We start from the raw sequence: 25,348 nt of genomic DNA, 5'->3' as shown, positions 1-25,348 counted from the left end.
TGCTGTCATTTACCGTCTTGTAAAGTCATCAGATGATAAAAATGAATTGTAAAATGATTTAGATAAGACATCTATGCGAAAAGTGCAAATGGACCCTGAATAAAGAAAAAGTGCCAAGTTCAGGAATCAGCTAAATTTCGATTACGCGATAAGTCACACAAATCTTAAGGCTGTAAATTCAACTAAATACTTAGGGATTACAATTACAAATAACCTAAGTGGGAACGATCACGTAGATAATGTTGTAGGTAGAGCGATACACTGGCAGAACACTTAGAAGGTCCAACAGGTCTACTAAAGAGACTGTCTACACCACGCTTGCCCGCCCTATTCTGGAATATTGCTGTGCTATGTCGGATCCGTATCAGGTGGGACTGACGGATTACATCGAAAAAGTACAAAGAAGGGCAGCTCGCATTGTATTATCGCGAAATAGATGAGATAGTGCAACAGACATGATACCTGAATTGGAGTGACAATCATTAAAACTAAGGCACTTTTCGTTGCAACGGGATCTTCTCACGAAATTTCAATCACCAGTTTTCTCCCCCGATTGCGAAAACATTCTGTTGGCACCCACCTACATTGGGGGGAATGATCATCATCATAAAATAAGAGAAAGCAGGGCTTGCACAGAAAAATTTATGTGCTCGTTTTTTCCGATCGCCGTTCGAGAGTGGAACGGTAGAGATATAGCTTGAAGGTGGTTCATCGAACATTCTTCCAGGCACTTAATTGTGAATAGCACAGTAATCACGTAGACGTAGACGTAGCACGGGGCTTCTGAACGGCATACACCGACTTTTGCGATTCGTTATTTCATTTGTCACTTATTTCACTTGTCAACACAGATTGCTGTGTGTTGGTAGGTGAGCCGCCAGCAGTGGTGGATGTGGGGAGAGAGATGGCGGAATTTTGAAATCTGTAAGAATGGATGTCATGAACTATTAAGGTAAATGCATTGTTTGTTCTCTATTAAAATCTTTCATTTGCTAACTAAACCTATCAGTAGTTAGTGCCTTCCGTAGTTTAAATCTTTTATTTAGCTAGCAGTAGTGGTGCTCTCTGTATTGCAGTAGTTCGAGTAACCAAGATTTTTGTGAGGTAAGTGATATGTGAAACGTATAGGTTAATGTTAGTCAGGGCCATTCTCTTGTAGGGATTACTGAAAGTCAGATTGTGTTGCGCTAAAAAATATTGTGTGTCAGTTTAAGCACAGTCTTGTATAATTGTTCTAAGGGGACGTTTCAAAGTAAATGAAGCATATTATTGAAAATTTTAGTGAACTGTGGTAACATATTGCTTAAATAGTACAGACCCGGCTAAAAACACTTTATGTTGTAAAACCAGTTTATGCGGAAATCCAAACCATAAGCGATGAAATATGGTATCCTGAAGCCATTGGTCCACTACCAAAAAACCATCAACAACGAGCGTAGACAATCTTAATTAACATTTTTATTTAAAAAATCGAAGTTATCCGGAATGTTCGATGTTTAGGAACCGTGGACCCACACTTTCCACTTACGTGACGATCCGTTAATTGTGTCATCTGCTGGTAGACAAGGTAACTTTAATGTCATGATTCACAATGTAAGTAATTTGCTCTGTGTTTCACTATTAATTGTAACTACAATTCGACGAGAATTGTAGCGAAGGCTTTTCGTAATTTAACTGATTTAAGCTGATGATGTTGCTTCTAGACTACAAAACCGGTCGTTGAATAAATTGTTACAAGAGCAGCCAGTAAAATAAATCAATTTATTACGTTGTACAAGGAAGCACAGGTCACACCCTACATAAGCGGCAGTATAAATGATCAACAAAACTATTGTCCAGTGTGAAGTAGCATATTCAGTGCTTTAACACTGTGGCTGGTCACTGCGGAGGTTCGACTCCTCCCTCGGGAATGGGTGTGTGTGTTTGTCCTTAGGATGATTTAGGTTAAGTAGTGTGTAAGCTTAGGGACTGCAGACCTTATCAATTAAGCCCCATAAGATTTCACACACATTTGAACATTTGAAGTGCTTTAACACGATGAGGTATGTAGATAAAAGTTACCTCCTCCATACCAACCAAAGTGGATTACGCAAAAATCCCACTTGCGCTTTTCTTGACTTTCGAAAGGTATTTGATTCAGCACGACAGAAAGCTTTTTAATGGAAGTACCAAATGTTTGACTAGATTGAGTATTCTTGGTAGGGAGTCTGCAGCATTTTATCTTGGATGGAGCGTCATTGACAAATGTTAAAGTACTTTCAGGAGTGCTCCAGAAGATTGTGATGGGGTGCGTGCTGCTCCTCTTGTGTATTAATGACCAGCCAGCCGATACTAACGTCAGACGTTTTGCAGAACTGCAGATATATATATGGAGTGTCTCTCTTAAGAGCTGTCGGGTGCATTTTCTCTGGTGTTTCGGCACATATTTGCAGTTTTATCTCTGCAACGTGCTGCTGAAGTCAGTTCAAACAAATACTACTCTTTAAGTTTTCATATGAAAATCTTCAGTTTGTTCCCCTTACGAAAAAAAACACATTTATGGGGCGGAGTTTTATATCCCCGTTCGAAAGAGCGGTCCCAGATTGGCCTAGTACTATGTTCGTTTTATGGATGTGTACTCACAAGGACAGCAAAACGGGAATAGTATCAGGCATTCCAGCAGTAATTCGGGTGCCTCCCTGCCCCGCACTGTCTGCTATCAACATGCAGCAGCGCTATTCAGTCGCTGCTGAAGTAGTGGTTATTCTTTCTGTTTTACTATCCTTGTTAATATATATCGATAAAACAGATATGACCGTATACAAATTTGGGACCGCTGTGCCGAAAAGGCACGTAAAATCCCGCTTTAAAATTCATTTTCTTTGTAACGGTAAACAAACCAAGGATTTTGTCGATACTGGGCGTCGCATGAAAGACGTGATCAGCAGCATTTGTTTGAGCTGAGCACACTTCTAAAACGAGAATGCAATATCCGAGGAAATACCAGAAAAAATGCCTCTTGTGTAATGACGTACCGTCTGAAAATAGCTGCACAAATATTCAATCAGATCTTGATAAGATTTCGAGATAGTGCAAAGTGTGTAGTCTGCATTAAATGATCAGAAACATAGTATTGCGAAGGTCACAAAGCGCAAAGCATTCTCCTATACAGCTAGCAATCTTTCACCTCTAGGATTTGAGTCGACTGTCCCCTAACAGAGCACAACGGGCCTAACCTAGAGGGCTCCACTATAGAAATGGTTGAAAAACCGAGTAACTGTAGAAATCATTAGAGGTTTTCTCGATTTATTTGATTTCGCATGTTTTATTATAATAAAGGAAATACGTTTCGTTTCGTCGTGTTAACTGTCAACTCATATTCATTTAATGGTAGAGCGTCATATACACTTTATTGAGGGTGCACAACTGTCTGTATAGTCATAGATAAAAGATAACAATAGGAGAGGACCTCTAGAATATTCTAATAAACTGGTGGGAATGGATGGGCTATTCCAAGATTTGTGAGATAATTCAGCCTGAACACTTTCAGTCACTTCTCTTGCAACTATGTAAAAGTGCTTGCTCAGGAAAGACAGGACGGACGGTCTTAATGTTCTTCCCGAAAAAAATAAAGTTACGTAATTAATTGATGTTTGTTTATGGAACATATCTGCAGTCCTGGTACACAATGAAATCGCCGCACCACAGTACCGTAACACGTCGTTAGGGGCGCACAAACAAAATGGCACAAGCCATCAACAAAGAGGACCAATTTATTTTGTCTCCTCAAGCGGTATACTTTATTGTAGCGGGGGGATTTCAATTTTTAACCATGATTGCCGACATAAACATGCAAATAAAAAAGTAATTACGTAACTTTCAATTTTTGGGGTGGTAATTAAAACCTTATGTCTGTCACTGGTACAAAACAAAACAAAACAAAAAAAAACGACAGAATTTAATATGGCGGCTTTCCACCTCCATCGACGCTTAAACACCATATTTGGAAGAATTGTCGTCAAATTTGAGGAAATTAATGTGTTTAGTATTACGCAAAAACTAAGCGACAGTGACTGGTTTGTGTCAGTCCTCATCCTTTACGCTTACCTTTCCGACACAGAGTTCTCTGTTTCAGTGTTTTCAGTACAAGGTTCTTCCACTTTCCTACTGATTTTTTCTCATTTATTCAGAAATACTGTACATGACGGTTGTACGTAGCATCGGCAGAGCTTTCATGTCGATAATCCTGTAACAATTGTCGCACCTGATAAGCTGCAAAATACCGTTTTCGAATAGTACTCTCAGTTCTACAAGTGGATGGGAGGACGAGGTTTTGGGGAAGAACATCATCCGAGTCCGAACAGGGCTTTCATGTGGTTCACCGAATCATTCAGTGGTCAGGCTGACCTTGACACTAAGGCAACAGCATGTTCAGTACACTCGTCTTTCCACACATAGTGGTGGTATTTTATCTCCTCTTTTGTAGTCAAGAGGAACTGCCCTCCGTTTCCCTTGTCCCCTCCCCGCATCCACAGTTTCATGTAATATCTGATGATAGGTTAGTATCGTCGACCGAAAACAGAGCCATAGCAAACTTGGGCGGAGATGAGGAAGGAATGAGTTCTACCTTAGAATGTGAAATAAGTCCGAGATTTGTCTTCGTGACTTAACAAGACCACTTCAGAGCTAAATCGGGGTGGACGGACTCGGTCGTTAATGCGTTACCTCCATAATGTGTAATAAGGATCCCTTCTATTATCGCATCACTATTGTATTCAACCCCATGGTTGTCTTCGTGCGTCGAATGCTACAGTATCATTAGCGTGACAACGTCTTCCGCGTGTACTATTGCAAAATTGAGTTATTTACGAACGTGATTTTGGCGATAGCCTTTCTTCTTTTTCTTGGCTTTTATCCCGTACCTACGAGAGGTCGACATGTACATTTTTGGATTAGATGATGTTCGTGGTGGAGGGTGGCCAGATGCCATTCCCGTCGCCATCCCTTTCCCACCTCTATCCATATGAGAGTAAGTAATGCACCGAGGAAGATAGTCTAACATTATCGTTTTCGTGGTCCTGCTGTACCCACACTACGAGTCTACACTGTCAAAAGGCAGTGCGATCGATTGACGTCTATAGAAGCTGTATGGAAGAAGGTAGCGCTTACTGCTTTCCACTTGGCATATATATATCACCAAGCTTCCTTCGTATGGCTAACCTATTCTAGAACTATAGCTTGCCCACCTCTTTCTTAGTGCGACGACCACGACCACTTACAGACTTGCCATCACTGAGCTTTTTCTCTTGTGCACATGCCCAGCATCTTTTGGACGTGACCAACCCACTGTAGCTTTTCAGTTTTTGCAGTATTTTGATAAGGCATATTTTCAGAACGTTTCGAAACCCTTTCGAGTCTCCATCTCCGAGGTACTTCAGATCAGGCACAACATAATTCTCTTTTGACTTCCGAAAGATTCTGAAATGTGCTTCTAATTCCATTCTACCATCGACCCGGGAATATTCAGAACACCGAAGTGATACTGATTGCTTTCCTTGCGGCCATAGCAGTGTTTTGTCAGATATATGATGTCCAACAGCTTTCGATTTTTTAGGGATTTTGTTGTGACAACGGAAATTCAGTGACAGGTTTTAACGAGAAAAAAATTAAGAATATTTATTATAATGTAACAATGAATGAATGGATGAAAAAATGGGGGGGGGGAGAAATGGCTTTAAATATTTATGTTATTTACTCTTTCAGTACGAACTCTATTGCAGAACCCCTTATTTACGTGTGGTAATAAAAATTCACTTAGACAGAATTAAGCACATTAAAATTACGCGAACCTTAGCAACCCTCTCATGCTGATAAATTCAAACTAAATGATTAATGACATTTATTTGAAAATTGTTTAAATTAAATTTTTTTTACGTAATTCGGCCTTGGCACACATTTTCTAGATGCAGTGGGTTTTTAAATATTTACTGAGTTCTTTCCCGACGTTAGCTATGGAACACAAGACTGTCTCTGTTAGCATAAAATGGTTAAATATTGCCAAGCCGACCTGAACGTTTGATTATCATTGACAAAACACACTTCACTATACGTTTAAGTTATTTGCTTTAGAAATGGAAAGAACCAACAGATTAACAACTTCAACGTTAATTGTCCGCCTATGAATGCACAAATGTAAAACCAGTAATAAATCCAGTCAGCCTCAGGATCGCTGAAAAAGAAAAATATTTCGTAATTCACTGCTAGTTTTACCTGCTCCAGATTTACGGGTTTGGTTAATTTTATAGCGGAACAATTTTTTAAATGTGCCACCGCTGCAAATCGTTCGGTCGCGGCACAGCCCAGGAACACCAACGATAATCGCTAAAAGTGCTGAAAATTCTTTAAAGAAATATTACAGATGACATGGGCAAGCTAATTTACATTAGTAATACACAATTGTTATAAATTATAATGTATTTAGACCATAACAATAATTTAAATTACACACCTGTACAATTTCTCCTCTAATGGCGGCTAAAGATAGATACAGACAAACGAAGTCTACTCATTCATATAATGCTACGTCACAGGTTCCTCTCTCTCTCAGCTCTAGAGGAAGACGACAAAGAATACACATTATGTAGCGCTTTTTATACTACTGCTGATTTTGAATATCTCTTTGTAATCTTACAACATTATTTTCATCTGTGGCTATATTTTACATTTTTTCATCACACATATTAACATATTTCGTAACTACATTATGAGTATAGAAATATTACAATCATAAATACATCGAGAATATTATTACAGAAAATATTACAAGAATAACCACCGTCCTTTACACAAAATTAAATAACATTTTTTGTTAAACAATTACAGTACATTCGAATTGCTTCATAGCGGCGTACATAGTACAATTAAATGTCATTTCATTTTATTAATATTGTGTGTGCTGCCAGGGAACGTTACAAGGTGACCACGCTTCAGCAATGCCCCATCAAAGGCTCCTGTTATGTCAGTATCACATTCATTGCACACCACCGTCTCTTCCAAAGATTATTTTTAAATACAGCACTCGCTTGATTAAGGCTGTCAAGAGCTATAGGACGCAGCATGTGAAAGTAGTTGGATTTGAATGGTTACTGCTGTAACCGAAATATCTGATCTAAAGATGGTCCAAGATTAACCGAAACCGGTCATATGAATACAAATTTTGCAATCAAGACGGATTATATGTAACATTCTAGCATTCCTCCTCCAAAATAGTGGCAAGTTCAGATAACGATGATGGTGGTGCGTAGAGACCACGCACCCTTCACTCGAAAGTAGATCAGAAAGGCTCTATAATACTGAGATTTGGTCACTGTGGTCGCTAGCAGAGATGTGACAATTGATCCTCGGGTTCACAAAACCAGTCCTGGACGATGCGAGTTGTGTGAACAGGGTCCTGTCGTCTTGGAACAAGGATCACCAATGTAGAACAAACACTGTACCGTGGGATGTACCTGACCAGCCAAAACAATCACATTATCTTTGGCAGTGATGCGACCTTGCAGAATAATCATTGGGCCCATAGAATACCACTATATGGCTCTCCATACCATCACCGAAGCCCCGCCATGTATCAGTCTCGGAACGTAAACTCGGTCAGAAGTTGGAAGCAGTCTGAAGCAAGACTTATTCGACCAGATGGCTGTCTGCCATTGCTCCATAGTCTAGGTTGTTTTTTGCTTCAGTATGGCTATTTTACACTTATGAGTGATTCTGGAATTGCAGCTCGCCCTGAGTGTCCCCGCTTTGGACCTCCCTTCGTGTTGTTTTGGTGATGACAAAGTTCGCGAGTCTGCTGTTCTCTAACCTTTCATCTCAGTCCCCTTCAGCGACCGTCTACCACGATAACTCAACACATATATTCGTCTGCCTTGCCACTTTTTCCGATGTCCCTTTGTATGGTAACGATCTTCGATACTGTACCTCTTGAAACACTCACCATACGAGCACCAACAATTTACTCACGTACGAACTGACTTAGCTCGAACGTAATGCACTGACAACTACACAAAGCACTATTCCGACCATGACTGACATTTACAATACATTGAGGACATTGCACACGTCTCTTTTTTGGTGAAATTCAATACCGCAATCTACAGGCTCGGCTAGCACCTGCATTTATGTTCAAGCATGCATTTCTCGTAGTGTTTCTATATTTTTATCCAACCCCTGTATCTGTCACTCTGAAGTGTAGTGTAACACTCAATAAAAGATACTTGCAGTGCCATTATAATGTGCAACTTACTTCTTGTACTACCCTCGTACATTCATTCTGGTCCAATAGTTTATTCAGACTGGGCACATTGACTGTGCTGCTTTCTCACTCAGTGGCCGCTATAGCAGGCAGGTGCGCTGAACAGAGGCTAGCCAATCTCTAGACGGATCGAGCTGTCCGGCAACCTTGTCGGTGAGAAACGCAGGGAGGGTCCGGTGAGTGGGAGTGCGGCGGTTAGCGGCTAGCGGCCAGCTACAGTATGTGGTCCAAGGCTAGACCGGCCGCATTACCGCAGTCACTGTACGCGAGATTTATATACGTTGGAAGTCGTTGCCCAACCTGGCCAGACAATATTAACAACGCTTCAGGGCTCTTCTCGGGATATGGCGGCACATGCACGCGATAGTGTTGCGAAACGCAGAAGTGCTGCACGAAGCATTGATCGGCGAAGTAACCCGCGGCTGACATAAATAGCGGAGCTGTCATTTATACTCAGGTGATTCATGTGGAAAGGTAACCGACGTGATTATGGCCTCAAACAGACTTTGAATGCGGAATAGTAGTTGGAGCTAGACACGTGAGACATTCCATTTCAGAAAGCGTTAGGGAATTCAATATTCGGATATGCACAGTGTTAAGAGTATGCTGAGAAAACCACATTTCAGACAGAACCTCTCATCACGGAAAACGTAGTGGCCGACGGCTTTCACTTAACGACCGACAGCAGCGACATTTACATAGAGTTGTCAGTGATAACAGACAAACAACGCTGCTTGAAATAACCGCAGAAACCAGTGAGGGACCTACGACGAACGTATCCGTTAGGACAGTGGGACGAAATTTGGCGTTAATGGGCTACAGCAGCAGACAACATAGGCGAGAGCCTTCGCTAACAGCTCAATATCGCCTGCAGCGCCTGTCCTGGGCTTTTGACCATATCAGTTGGATCTTAGACAACTGAAAACCATGGCCTGGTCAGATGAGTCACGATTTCAGTTGATAAGAGATGATGGTAGGGTTTAAGTGTGACGCAGACTCCACGAATCCATGGACTCAAGTTGTCAACAAGGCACTATGCAAGCTGGTGGTGGCTCCATACAGTATGGGCGGTGCTTACGTGGAATGGACTGGGTCCTCTGGTCTTACAGAATTGTTCACTCACTGGAAATGGCTATGTCAGGCTACCTGGAGACCATATGCAGCTATTCGTGTACTTCAAGTTCCCAAACAACGATTTCACTTCACCGGTCCACACCTGTTTGAAGAACATTCTGGAGAATTTGAGCGAGTGGTTCGGCGACCCACGTCACCCGACATGACTGCCAACGGACATTTATGGGACGTAATAGAGAGGTCAGTTTGTGCACAAAATCGTACACTGACAATACTTCCGCAACTATGGAGGGCTATAGAGGCAGCAAGGCTCTATATTTCTACAGGAGGCTTCCAACGTCTTGTTGAGTCCATGTTACGTCGAGTTGATGCAATTCGTCGGACAAATGAAGGTCCGACACGATGTTAGGACGTATCCCATGATCTTTGTCACCTCAGTATAATGTACGAAGGCAAGCCTTGTTCTCAATATACAGATGGTTTAAATAATGAAAATGAAAACTTCAGCGATAATGAAGAAGAGTTGACAAGGCTCACGCTGGTTCTTTGCTAAGAGGGTGCGGTAGATGTTTTCCATTGTAGCATCCAATGCTAGTTTCGCGATGAATAACGAAATGTTTAGAGGTTTCACGACTAATGGCTCTAGCTACATTTGCTACTAACCAATAGCCCAGTGTCCATTACATGTCCTGGCTTTCTTCAAACTGACAGCGAATCTATAAGTATGTGTTTGGTGGTGCATATTGCTACTTATGTTAATAAAAAATTTTCCTATCTAGGGTGGGGAGGGGGGGGGGGGTGGCAGGGAGAGGCAGGACCTCTCTACCTTCCGCTGGGCATCAGTTTGCATTAATGAACTATGATCCAGAAAATCGCTAATACTTCAAATTTGTACTGGTACTTTGACGATCGTAAAAATCCAAACGGACACTTGTTTATAATAATTTTACTTATCAGTGCAACTTACAAAAGTGCTGTATTGAAAAGAATTCTTAAATGTCGCGCGTCCAAATTTCTATGTAGGAGTCATCGTCTCTCAAAATTTCATCATGCCCATTTGTTAAACCTCGATGTTGTCTGAGCTGTCACACGGAACAGGAGATATTAACTGAAGAACCTCTTATGTCTCATACGCAACACTTTTTTACATGAGCTATCAAAAATAAATGAAGTGAGGCCAGATCTGGAGCACGAGCTAATAACGAAAGAGGACCGTCTAATATAGGTTTCCAAGAGAAATATGCACAAAAGCGAGCTGAGGAATTGACATGTTCATTAACATGGTAGAGATATGCCATTACCGGCTAGCAGCTCCCTTGGGGTACGTATACGAAAATTAAGTGGAGAATCTTTCTACAGTGTGGGCAATATTTGTCTCAAAAAGATAGCATGCACTGGTGCAATTGAGTGTGAACGAAGTAGACATTAGACAGCACGAATTAAAATTTGAGCGTTATGCGAATGGTAGAGGTGTAGATATTGTAGCTATATTGTTTTCCTCAAGTGCAGTGCCCACCCTACACTGTTAGCAGCTACACACGTAAATTAGTTTGTCATATAGTGCAAACTGTTGTGGTTGGCAGGAGAGCCAACACTGTGTAGGTAAAAGAGGCCGAAATGCACGCGTTTTAGCTCACGCAGGCTGGCGTGAGGTCTGGAAGATGACAAGGAAATTAGAATTGAGAAAAACGGACGTATCTGGTGGAATACTTAACTTTAATCCATTAATGATAAACGTCGGTCTGGACGGTACATATTTCACAATATCAATAGTACGGATAATGGCGCCTTGCTAGGTCTTAGCAAATGACGTAGCTGAAGGCTATGCTAACTATCGTCTCGGCAAATGAGAGCGTAGAAGTCAGTGAACCATCGCTAGCAAAGTCGGCTGTACAACTGGGGCGAGTGCTAGGAAGTCTCTCTAGACCTGCCGTGTGGCGGCGCTCGGTCTGCAATCACTGATATTGGCGACACGCGGGTCCGACGTATACTACCCGACCACGGCCGATTTAAAGGCTACCACCTAGCAAGTGTGGTATCTGTCGGTGACACTACACAAACAATGGTTCGTAGGTACCCGTATTCTATTGACAGAGTTACACAAGAAACTTTGATTTCTTAATTTTCCAATCAATAGTTTCTCGAGCAGGATTCAATTTCTCATTTTGATACATTGGCGCTTACCATCCGTCCGCGAAAGTTTACATCAACACAGTAACGCCTTGTGTTGCCAATAAATTTCTTTCTTTCATAATCGATCCACGAATCATTTGTGATGATCTCCTCAACAATTGTTAACAAGCTAATCAATAATTTATGAATAAAAAAGATGTTGTCCAATTCGCTAAGAGGTCTTATCGAAACGCGTCGTGTACGTGTAATAAAATGGAAACAAAGGGTGGGTGAAGGATATGTTTAAATCCACTGTTTAAATACGTCTCATATTCACAGCGATTCGCCAACTAACTGGCTAGTGCAAACTCTGATGCAGGCATAAGTACGTGGCAGACCTCCATAAGAAAGATTTGGAGACACATGGGCTCTAAGTTTGCATAGTCTTCTGAGATTCAGCGGAAACCGTGAGGAGCGTTTGAGTACTCGAGATAAAGACCCTCTCCATTTAAGATAGTTCTAACAGAGCCAAGGGCTCATCAGAGCTGTTTCCTTTTATCCAAATCCATAGTTTATTACCTTGTTCATTGGACCGGTGACCAAGCAGTTTGGTCCATTCCCCTCCCCCCCCCCCCCCCACCCCCTTTTAAACCAACCAACCAACCAACCTTGTTCACTGTAAGCAATACTGGAGTAGGAGAAAGGATTTGGAACAGATCTCCTTGTCAGAAGAAAGCCCGTTGAGGTTTCGTATACGTCATCAGGATTATATTACTTCTTCATTTCTGGATACCTGACGCTTGAATAATTTTCTAGACATCTATTACTGTATTTATATGGAACATACTGATATATAAAACTGAAGAACTCTTAGTTTTCTAGAATGGACAGATGTTTGTGCTTACATTGTTCAGTGTACATTTTTATTTAAAAAATCTTAAAAATGGGAAATTAGTGAGTTTCGACAACGGACATTGACTGCTACTGGTGTAAAGTATTATTTGACCTCATACTTAATAGTTTTGACGTAAGTCCGATATTAGACCGGCATTTTATAACTACTGGCTATTAAGAACTAGAGGCAGAATGCTAAGATACACACCTTTGCTGTCAAGCCTCTGTGTTCATTTCAGTAGCCGTTGTTTTCTTCTCGCACTCCATTTCTTAAGTTATGATAATATTCTGAGGCACTCTGTTCGCTGAACACGTAGTCTTTCATAAAGCTGATGGTTCTCAGACGATGCTCTCATCTACGGGAAAATAACTTCGCATGAAAATACATCCTGAATTTACTCTAGGTTTAATAAATAGCCGGCCGGAGTGGCCGTGCGGTTCCAGGCGCCACAGTCTGGAACCGAGCGACCGCTACGGTCGCAGGATCTAATCCTACCTCGGGCATGTATGTGTGTGATGTCCTTAGGTTAGTTAGGTTTAATTAGTTCTAAGTTCTAGGCGACTGATGACCTCAGAAGTTACGTCGCATAGTGCTCAGAGCCATTTGTTTAATAAATGGTAGCTTCATTTAAAAATGGATAAAGGCAAGAAGAATGAAACCGATAATATCCGTCCTATACTTGAGGAATCCATCGCATGGCATAAATATTTAGGAGTACTGTAAAACTATCGTAGAGCGTAGACTAAGGTAGTTTTCCAGCAGCCTTGGTCAGATCGTAACCACGTTAGGAGCCTTGCATACCTACTGGCCGTTACATCTTTTCGGTCGCTTTGTTTAAATATGCGATCAGTGTATTACTAGATTCCCCTAGAAACCGGTAGGGATGATCCGTCTAGAAACTGAGTGAGGATATATAAAGGGCCAAATAAGCTACGGAATATTTTTGTTTTACATAGTTATCCTCCTGTTCATTACTTAAAAATAAACAGTATTTATAGCAAATTGAAATTGTCAGTGTTTGTTTCTGGTTTTATGACAAAACTGTTGATCTGTAACGTGAAAATGAGGGACATTCTAGTACAAATAAAAAAGAATACAGATTTGTCATACAACGCTATAAAAAGTAATTTTCACAAAAAAGGGAAAATTAAAAAAATTCGAAACAAAAACACACCAAACATCGCTTCAATACTTCGTCGAGCTTATATAAAATATGTTTCTTTTTTTCATAAACAACTTTCGCACTTACCAAAATAACAGGAATTTCTTGCCTTTGATCGTGACGAAGAACAAAATAATAAAAGCTATTATATATATTTACGTTTGCACGTGTAAACTGTACTCGCATGAAGAGTAATTGCTTTGGTTACAAAAAAAGCGCAGAAGCCACGCCATCAACCAATATTTATTACTTATAAAATGCAATTTATATTTCATAACGATATAAAATACACAATAGACTAACACTGAACGATGTGCGGTTCTAATTATGCGCAAAACAAACAAAGGAACAAAAATCAATTACAAGTCATCGGTTCCCAGTTTCTCTCACACACATTCATTTATGTTTTTTTCTCTACCAAAAATGCGGTAACCGTACCATTTACTACTTCATTTATGTACTGTGCCAAAACTATCAAACAGTAGTTTTGGTAGACCAAACCTCTGTTTAGGAGTAAAACGAAGAAATAATATGAAATGGGTGAAGCACACTATCAAAAGTAGAGAAGGCGTCGAAGACAGGTTTGTTACAAGATTTTGTGTAACAGTGCACCACACGCCTAAAGATGACAGCATAGACTACGGTAGTACAACTACATGTAATTACGCAAGCATTTCGTATACGTATCAAGTAGTCATGGCAGTACACAGGACGGAGTGTGTGTGTGTGTGTGTGTGTGTGTGCGTGTACGAAACTGCGTACGTGCTTTGGCGTGTGTGCGGAGAATTGCTCCGGTGTAAATTTAGAGAACTGATGTTTAGGAGGAATGCGCGAGTTTTACTGCTTCTGTTCTATGTATGGCTCAGGGATCATTAGAAAAACAGATTTTATGGCACTTAGGGAGGCATGTAAGTAAGCATGTAAATAATCATTTTTCGCTCTATCACAACGCCAATGGAAAAAGGCAGAAAATCATTAATATAGGCACCCTAAGCCACGTACTGTACAGTGGCTTAAGTATTATACAGGCTGTTTCACAATTCCTATAACAGACTTCTAGGGGCTGTAGAGAGCACTTTTGTAGATAAAGTTTTGATAAAAAAATCTACGTCAGAAAATGTATCTTTTGCATATAAAATAAATTTGAAGGTCGGATCACTTTCAAATCTCCCGCTTGATGGTACATGTAAAAATGAGAGGAGGGCTCCGTCATCAGTCCCTGTTGTAAGTGAGACATCACATACCATACCAGATTCGTACGGCTACAGCAACGGCTGCGAGAAACCGGTGGGTTCCCATCGAGGAGTGTTGATTGCGATGCTTCACGGACGCGTCGCGCTCTCGACTTTGAAGAGGACGTCCTTCGTCACGTGGAAGAAAACCCGACGACGAGTCTTCGAAACATTGCCCATGTCATAGGGTCCCAGAGCATACAGGTCAGAGTTCATTGTCTTCGTTCTATGCGTACCGTGCCGGCCGCGGTGATCTCGCGGTTCCAGGCGCGCAGTCCGGAACCGTGCGACCGCTACGGTCGCAGGTTCGAATCCTGCCTCGGGCATGGATGTGTGTGATGTACTTAGGTTAGTTAGGTTTAAGTAGTTCTAAGTTCTAGGGGACTGATGACCACAGCAGTTGAGTCCCATAGTGCTCAGACCCATTTGAACCATTTTTTTTATGCGTACCATGAAGTGGCTGACCGTAAAAGTTATGTGATCTTCAAACTTAAAGCCAAACGGTACGTTTCCGGACATGGGTTAACTCTAAACCACACCTTCTAAAACCCTACAACCACTGGCATCCTGTAACAAGAATTGTGAAACACCCTGTATATTTAGATGTAAATTACTTTGCTGCCTTGGCCTACAGCCAGCTCAACCATATCTGCGAGATATATCTGATGCTATCTCATAGTCTTTACCTTCAGCTTGGTAGAGCACTTGCGGTCAGTAGAAGAATGTGGGGCACTCGGGACGGAGAAATAAATACAGTCGGAGTAATTGCGTTTGTGAGTAATTTTAACGAGGCGAGACGACAACTAATTTCGCGATAATCTTTTTTACCCAGAGTAAAATTCAGCCGCAGTTTTTTTCCGCTTGTGTCTGGGTTGATACGACCACTTGTTACATTCTACGTAACGAATCTAGGCGATAACGGTTATGGCTATTGGAGATGTAAATGGTATATTAGTAGTTCTTTTGCCATAATATAGCTCCGAAATTTTGGAAAGTATACGTGAAATTTCAGCCACGCGCTCCTCTTCTTCTGTAAGTGTCTCGTCGTCCAAGAACAATAGCGGTTAGTAGCATGATCTGTTCTTTGTACATGGATTTCCTCAACAGCGATTCTGTGCTCAAATCTATACCATAGGCCCAAGTTCTTCTGTCAGGATAATTTACTACGTGCGTCAACCGTCGGTACCTTAGAAGCCCTGACGATGGAGCTTTCGGTTTTAAATTTTTATTTTATGTCAAAAAAATGGTATCTGAAAAAATATCTGATAAATCGAAATAGAGACTCGATTAGTAACTTACCCATGAAACATGTAATTAAGTAATTGTCGTCGCTGTTAGGCTTTTTTAAGAACTAATCAACATTAAACATTTTCGGATGAAAAATTTTCCTCTCTGGGCTCTAAATTTATTTTTTTATGTATACCTTCTTGAATAAATCTACATATATTATAAAATGTATGTATATATAAATATATACGGCAAATGTATGTATGAACGAGTATCTTCAACATCTCCTTCTAAACTACTGGGCCGATTTCAACGTAATTTGGTACGCATATGACTTACTGGCTGGAAAGGATAGCCGTGGGGATAAGAAGCACATACCTATGAAAGAGCAGGGCAGTGAAAAAGAAGAGTAACCCACAACGTACGAATACCCAGATTTAATTCATCCATTATTTTTACATGAGAGCACTTAGTGATTTGCAGAAAACTTTAACATACATTCAAACCTTCATGAAGCTTTTTCTCGCTGACAACCCCCACAAAATGATGGAACGGAAAAAAGTTTATCCCTTACTACATTTTCGCTGCTCATGTAGGAATGATGATTTAATTTATTAGGTCTTCACGGGTAATTGGATCTGTGATGCATTTTGCAGACAGTGTTCACATACACCTTGAATTTACCTGCAAAATTATATTATTTACTCAGTTAAGAATATATGACGACATAAACGCTGTGATACGTGAGAAACTGCCGCATCAGATATTAAGTTTTATTATTTCTGTACCACTAAATTTATTCGCGACACATTTTACCGACAGTATCCATTTATGCCGCTGAATATTTCTACAAAATTATATCGTTGTACGACACCTAGCACAGGAGATATGAAGTCATAAACATTGAGATTCGAAAAAATTAAACTGCAGGGCGAAATTCACTAAAGATACAGATGAAATATTTGGACAAAATTGTGTGAAATATTTTAAAAATATATGAAATATATATGACACGTGCGTAGGCGGGCAAAGCCACAAGTAAAAAGCTCCTCCTAAATCCTTGGATCTATTGAAACAAAATTTGGTACACATACTACTTACTATCTGGACAGAAATATTGTGGGTAAGAACCAGCAAGCTCCTATAGGAGTACGGGTGATAGCATGAGGAGAGAATGGGGGAGGAGGATATGGACAGAGAAAGGGGAGAGAAGAGATGGGTAGAGAAAGGAAAGAGGGGATATGGGCAGAGAGAGGAGGGAGGTGATGGAAAGAGAAAGGGTAGAGGAGGAGATGGGCAGAGTAAGGAAAGACGAGGATATGGCCAGAGGGGAAAGGAGCAGACGGACAGAGAGGGAAGGGCACATGGACAGATAAAGGAAAGAGGAAGAGATGGGGAGAGAGAGGGAGAAGAGATGGACTGAGAGAGGCTATAGGAGAAGATGGTTTAAGTGTTCACTGCAACAAATATCTACTAATACCAGTATTGCTGGCCCATGTTTTGATTACAAGCGAGGTAGATTATTCCTACACGTCGGTCAGGGGCCTGAAGATGACGTAGTAAAACGCTGAAACTGGTTGCCCAATAAAATACGGTTGAAAATTGACGGCTGAAAGGCGTTTAATTTGTTATCCCCCACCGAATAGTCGAGTTCCGGAACCATCGCTAAAAAGATGGACATACAGGGACTTAAAATTTTGTTGTTTTAAGAAGAGTGAAGAAGGTTGACAGGATAGAGGAGAGATTTGTTGGTGCCATCACCGGTTGTGACTGGTGGTGAATACATCGGAAAATCGTCATGGTAACCCAAGGAGCGGAAGTCATGTAAACTTTATTCTCTGTGTTATTGTGTTTTAATTGCCACTCTTCCGAGTTTAAATTTGGAGAACAGCACCATATATGCGAAAAGGTCCGAAACAAGTCGCCTAATAACCACACTCAAGCTGGCCAATGTCCGAGCCCACAGCCGTTAATACACCGCGCCGATTCAGTCCAGGTGTGGGTCACGTTCCTGTCTTGGAATCTAGCGAGCTGCACGTTATGCTGTACGAGCAGTGCATTAAATATTCACACGCTGTTCATCTGGCTGCAAACGATCATGTACAAATTAACAGAGAAATCTATAGTTTATCCTGTCGCCTCCGATTTAGTCGATAGTTGCTCTTATCCATTATTGCTATGTTACTGTTTTCGTGACTACAGCCCTCCTAACTATTGTTATCTACACGCGAAAAGAACAGAAGCGTGTTCAGAGCGAATACTGTTACTTGGCCGGCCGAAGTGGCCGTGCGGTTCTAGGCACTACAGTCTGGAACCGAGCGACCACTACGGTCGCAGGTTCTAAGTCTTTACAGGCATACCTGGGGGTGCTCGCAAGTCTGTTATGAATATCCCCCCCCCCCCCCCCCCCCGATTACAGGAGCAGTAGACAATGGGGATATTAATTTAAATTTAAAAGTTAGTAAACTGTCTTCATCGAATGATAACAATTCGCTGCGTTTCTTGGAAATCTATTGAAAAATAAAAAAGTGGTTATTAAGTTTTTAAAAAGCGTTTAAATTTTTACCCACGCTGCACTGTCACTGATATTTCCGTAAAGGAAATTATGTCACCGTATAAATAACTTGTAAATATAAATAACTTGTAACAACTGCTCTTTGTTTAGTATGTACTTGTCTGCAGTGCATATAAAAATAGCCTTCTGGCAGTATGGAGCCAATATAACCAAGAGGTTACTTTAAAAGAGTTCTTCAAGTACTAGACAAGAATGTGTGTATAGCTGAAAGGAGAACCTTCGTGAGAAATAAATAATTAACAGTCAATAGCTTTGTTAGTTGCTTGATAACAGTTTAGAGGGATGAATACGTTATTTGAAAAATACCGATATTCTTACAACCATAATTAAGTATGCTACAAATAGATGGTAAAAGTTACTTTTTACCGTGGTGTACTAGTGCGATACTGTTTTTTGACCTTCAACCGTATCATGACGCTGAAGTCTCATCATAATTGATCGGCTTACTGAAGTAGTTTACTGAAGAGTATGGTGCAGAGAGACAAGTGCTACTTGTAGAACTTCTCTTGATCGTTGACATGGCGGGTTTCCTTCCATTATGAATATTGGAGCTCCCTAAATTGTGAGTCGGTAGAAGTCGGAAGACTCCGGGGCACAAGTGTTTTTGTGTTCCAGCTATTACTATTCTCATACGTTGATTAATAATATGACTGGGAGCAGCGCTGCAATAGTCAAATGGTTCAAATGGCTCTGAGCACTATTGGACTTAACTTCTGAGGTCATCAGTCACCTAGAACTTAGAACTACTTAAACCTAACTAACCTAAGGACATCACACACATCCATGGCTGAAGCAGGATTCGAACCTGCACCGTAGCGGTCGCGCGGTTCCAGACTGTAGCGCCTAGAACCGCTAGGCCACCACTGCAGTAGTCATTACGTAATGAAAGTCATAGTTTACTGTCGATTTGTTTGTTTCTAAACGAGTGACGAAAAGACTCCTGTGACTCCTCGGTGAAACTTTCGTTACTTTTGCGTGTCACTTCTACTTTCACACTGAAACTCAAAGCATGTGCGTAATATTAGCATTGCATGGGGAAGAAAAATGCGGAGAGGAAAAATTTAAATATAAGAAAGAAAATGGAAAATTTTTATTGCGCCTTCTTGGTTGGTAGGCTTTATTGTTCCAAGGATCGTATAAAGAATGTCAACAATGTACAATGTACACTTCCTTGGTGACAGCCGTCTGAACTGGCCCACGTATCGAGTGCTCACAGTCGACCAAAAAGCGCATCCCCCAAAACATTTCAACACAATGTCTAGCGCTGTTTAACCTCAGTGCTCAAGAGTTTTTGTGCCGGTTTGGGACATTTGAGGGCACCAGAGTCAAAATGGCATTTAAAGCAATGCACAAAGGCTTGTGAAAGTGCACCAAGGAGGAAAAGACCATTTCGTCAGCAGGTACGTTGTTGGCCACTGTTTTTTGGGATTCCCACGAAATAATCCTTATATATTAAGTAGGAAAAGGTGGTACATTACCAAGACCCTATAATGCTACATAGTTGGATAGTTTGATATTTGTTTTGGCTAAAAAAGTCAAAAGTTGGCAAGCAAAACGGTGCTCTTTCACCAGGATAATGCACCATCCCACACATCAGCGATAACAGTGGATAAAGTGCATGAATTGGTATTTGAGTTGGCTTCTCGTTCGCTCTGTTCGCCAGACTTAATCTCAAATGATTTCTTCCTGTTCCCAAACTTGAAACTTTGACTTGCTAGGAGAAAATTTTCGTCAAATGAGGAAATGACAGTTTCAGTCAACGCCACACACCGTTGGGCGGCTTGCGGAGTATGAATGTAGATGTAGATGCAGATATTTCACAGAGTTTGGCAGAACCTATTTTTCCAATGGGATGAAAAAGCTGGAGGATCGTTGGACCAAGTGTATATCCCTCGAAGGAGACTATGTCGAGAAATAAGGTGAACTGTTTACGAGACAAACATTTTTCCTACCTGTTTACCAGAGTCATCAAACTACCCTTAAATATGATGTGTCTCAGCTTTGCACGTAGTGGTTTGGTGTGGTGGCTAGTACTGTATACGTGCACAAGAGGAGAGAAGTTCAAACCAGCTCTCGGTCGCAGGTATTTTAAGGTATTCCTATACCGCTTTAGACAAATACCAGGATGTTTTCTTCCGCCATTCCACCACCCTTGTTCAAATGAGGTGTTACAAAAGTGGAAAATAAAGTTAGGTGGGAGTTGCCTAATCGGAAACGATTTCTCCACCCGCACACTATGATACCTTTCCGCAGGTTTTATAGGAGTTGTGTCTTTAAGAGTATCTGTTAAGAGTAAGTGACTGTAATGGCTGTACGTACAGCGTGATATCATGTGTGTGTTGTATGATGTGAGAGAAGGGAGAGCATGAAACCTGGTACCGGTACATAACCCACCCTTCTTGAATAGCACCAGCAGGAGATACGGGCTTAACGCCCCCATCTGAGGCACATTGACACGTTGCTGGGCACGTACTGATTCGGACCATCTACCTCCGAATCTCGCGCCATCGCACGGGCGTAAGATAGCGACCTCGGCTCCACCGACGGGTGACTGAGTTAGGACTCCGTCCCTAAAGCCGCCGACATCGACGAGTCGTTGAACTCTAGCTCCATCCGCTCCACCACTTTTGGTGCCCCCCCCCCCCCCCCCCTCCCACTGCCAATACAAGCAGCGCAGCTGGCCGGAGTCGGTGACGCAACAGCCCGTCACCTGATTCCCAGATCCAGTGAAAGGCGGACAGCACCTCCGCGTATGACGCAGACGGCCATCTTCCGCTGCGCCACGAGGCTGAGGCGTGATGCGAGCGCCGGTGGCGTGAGAACGCCAGATAACCCGCCTCCGGGACCAGACCGGCCAAGCCACGAGTCCTCCAGCAGCCGTCTGCGTGTCGCGGAATGCGTGGACCGCCCGGACTACGGACCACGACCTCGTCACGCCACAGTGTGCGGCCAGGGTACAAAAATTACCGGCTAAGGAATAAGGTCGTAGACACCAGGTCAGGCAGTTAATTAGCTCAAACGATGATCTTCAGATCACTGGCATTGTTGGCTTCTGGTCACTTTCATATGTCAACACGAGTGAACGGTCGACAAGTGTGTCGCGGTGAGCCTTAATGTACAAACATTCGGTGCAAATGTGTCACCAGGCACCAGGTCATGGGATTAATCAGCGAGAAACGAAGATAATCTGATCATTGGCATTGATGGGTTATAATTAACGCCGCATGCCAACGTGAAAGAACGATCGATAAGGCTGCCATTGGGTACGATGATAAGCTTATAAACTTTCCAACGGACACGCTGATGTCTACAGACAGTGAAAAAACAATACCAACACATTTACATCGACAGGTATACTAAGCAAGTTGATGATTTGCGACGCATAGTACTTCTGGAGTTGTTGTTCTAGTTGTTGTTGTTGTGGTTAGTTAGTTTGTTTGGTGTTCCATCAATGATTTGCACGATAAATCGTAATGATGTACATCGAGTAAGTTATTTTATGAATATGCCGAAATACTGATTAGTTATATTTTTTGTAAAGAAGAAAGAATACATACAGATTTGATTTAGTAATTTCTCCACAAAAGCCTTTACACATTACAACAGAAATTCTTCTACGTAACAGAACGAGTTTCCATGGAGAAACTAATTTTATTTTGCTGTCTGTCAGACATCTTATATCACTAGGAAAGTGATCAAAAATTTCGGTAGCAGAATTGTGCACCCTTTTTGCCCTACAGGCAACGTAAATGTGGTGTAATGGTAGCCATTTTTTCTTCTGGGGCTGTAGTCAGGTACATCGTAGTTCCTTTTGAACTGCAGTGGGTTATTTACAACAAAATTTATGAGGGAATAAATATGCTGAGAACCAATAGTGAGAATGCCTAACTCCTTAAACAGTTGTCTACAAGATGATCATGGGTGAGTACCACATACTGAACTTAAAGCACGTTTATGAGCAACGAAAGCTTTATTTCTTAAATAAATATGAGCTACCCCAGAACATTATTCCATATGACATTCTTGAATGAAAATATACAAAATACGTCAAATACAAAATACGTCAAGTTACTGATTAGTCTCTTCAGAAGATTTGCAATGATTCTAAGTGCTTTTTCCAGTTTAAATTCTCATCAGTATTCACAAGCAAGAATTTTGCAGTTTTCTCCCAATTTCTTATTTCTTCATCATATGTTACACCTATCATTGGTGTAGCAACCCTAGACTTCTAGAACTAAATATGTTGTGTGTTTTTCAAATTGAGGGTGAGACCATTCACAGATAACTGGTCGATTATACTTTTAAGAACATTGTTTACCATTTCCTCTGTTGCTGTATGTATGCTTGGATTGATACTAGCGCCATCTGCAAAAAGAACTAATTCTGCTTGTTGCATATTAGATGGAAGATCGTTTCCATATATGAGAAACAATAGCGGACTAAGATTGAGCCTTGGGGAACCCCACACGTGATTTCTAACCAGGCAGAATAATGTCCCGGACTACATTGTTTGAATTACTAAGTACAACTATCAGTTTTATTTTGGTTGGATATGACATTATCCATTGGTTGGCTATACCTTCAACCCTATAATGCCTCCTTTTGTCTAGTAGAATAGTGTGATTCACGCAGTCAAATTCCTTAGATAGACCGCAGAAAATTTCAACCGGCCCTTTTTTTAAATTTAATACTTTTAAAAATTCGCTGAGTTAATGTGTAAAATGCATTCTCTGTAGAGAAACCCTTCTGAAATCCAGACTCTGATATACTGAGGATGTTATTGTTGCTCAGGAAAGATACTATCCGAGAAGACATCATCTTCTCAAAAATTTTGGAAAATGAAATCAATAGTGAAACAGGTCGGCAAGTCCTTCTCTAAGAGGGATTTAACAACAGCCTTTTTCAGTCTGTCGGGAGAAATGCCTTGAGTTAGTGATGGATCACATATTTCAAATAATACAGGCCCCATTGTATGGGAACAACTTTCCAGCATTCATTTCGAAACACCATCAAATTCAGATGAGCTTTTATTTTGAATGAACATTTAATTGTCTTATTTTCAGAAAGAGATGTTGGCGAGACATTCCTACTCGTATGATTGAACTTCGAGAGAGTTTTATTTTCAACATACCTCTGTCATTTTTCTCTTGAGGTGTTTGGCGCTATATTTTGTATGATATTTAAAAATTAATTATTAACTGTATTTTCTCCTTGTGACTCATCATTTATAACCCGTCCATTCATCTCAATAGTGATGTTATCCTATTCTGTGGCTGGTTGGCCTCTCGTTTCACTAGATCCCATGTAGCTGTTGGTTGTCGTTGTGGTCTTCTGTCCGATGACAGGCTTGATGCACTTCTTCATGCTAGTTTATCCTGTGTAAGTCTCTGTATCTTGGCATTAGTATTTTAACCTACACCATTTTCATGTTGCTTGCTGTAATCATGCCTTGGTCCTCCCCCTTCCCCTCCCCCCACTTCCCTCCGTTACTATTCCTTGATGACTGAGGGTGTGACCTGTCAACCGATCACTTCTTTTAGTACAATGTCCAGTTGCATTAATGTAATCACGTGTAGAAACTCTGAATGATCACCTTTTGCTGCACAAATGTGCAGGAAGAGGGTCAGTGGGAAGGTACCTGCAGGGATGTGGAGTCATGCCGACTCTCATGCCGTGGCCAGCTGCGTTAGTTTTCTCAGCTGAAGATCCATGGCGCGAAAAGTCCAATTAAAGTGGTCCCACAGATTCCTGATAGGGTTTTAATCCCGGGAGTTTGGTAGCCATGGGAGTACGGTAAACCCATCCTGGTGCTCTTCGAACTATACACGTACACTGCGAGCTGAATGACACGTTGCATTGTCCCGCTGAGTGGATGCCATCGCGCCGAGTGAAAAAAGCTCATGCAGAGATACACATGGCTCCCAAGGATGCACGCATACTATTGATGAGCCATTGTGCCTTCCAAAATGACGAGAACACCCAGGGAATCCTACGAAAACATTCCCCAGCCCACATCGCTCCCTCCTACAGACCTTTCATGCCGTGTACGCTAAACGTCATCTGCCCTACGGAGCATAAAACGTGATTCATCTGTATAAGGCCACCTGTCGCCAATCATTGGACGTACAGATGCGGTATTGGTATGGACATTCCGGCCTTTGTCGCCGATGGACAGCAGTCATTTTGGGTGCATGAACCAGCCGCCTGCTGCAGTGGCCCATATGCAGCGACGTTCACTGAACGGTCCTGTTGGTAGCCCCTTGATTCATTTGGGCGATAAGTTGCTCAACAGTTGCACGTCTATTCGTCCTTATACATCTCCGCAGCGTCATTCACCTCTAACATATATGCACCGAGCGAGGTGGCGCAGTGGTTAGCACACTGGACTCGCATTCGGGAGGACGACGGTTCAATCCTGCGTCCGGCCATCCTGATTTAGGTTTTTCGTGATTTCCCTCAAGCGCTCCAGGCAAATGCCGGAATGGTTCCTTTGAAAGGCCACTGCCGACTTCCTTCCCCGTCCTTCCGTAATCCGATGAGACCGATGACCTCGATGTTTGGTCTCTTCCTCCAAACAATCCAATCCAATCCTCTAACATACACGATCCGTGTCGCACCACAGTCCTCGGCGCCAGTTTTGGATAGCGCCATTTTGCCGTGCCAGGTATGAGTACTTTTACCACGCTAGCATAAGTACAGTTTACAAATATAACAGTTTTGGAAATGCTTGCACCTTTGGCTCAGAAGCCAATGATCATGACCTTTTGTACTCAAATAAGGC

General features: G+C 41.6%; 1 protein-coding gene across 1 annotated transcript in view; it reads left to right on the top strand.

The window, feature by feature from the left end:
* LOC126336866 (NADP-dependent malic enzyme-like) overlaps window positions 1-25,348 on the top strand; it is a 401,213-nt gene that overhangs the window by 71,154 nt on the left and 304,711 nt on the right. The window lies entirely within an intron of this gene.

The sequence above is a fragment of the Schistocerca gregaria genome, chromosome 2, assembly GCF_023897955.1.
Source record: "Schistocerca gregaria isolate iqSchGreg1 chromosome 2, iqSchGreg1.2, whole genome shotgun sequence".
Classification (NCBI taxonomy): Eukaryota; Metazoa; Arthropoda; class Insecta; order Orthoptera; family Acrididae; genus Schistocerca; species Schistocerca gregaria.
Note: the sequence above shows the minus strand (reverse complement) of the source record. Positions and strands in the feature narration are given on the sequence as shown.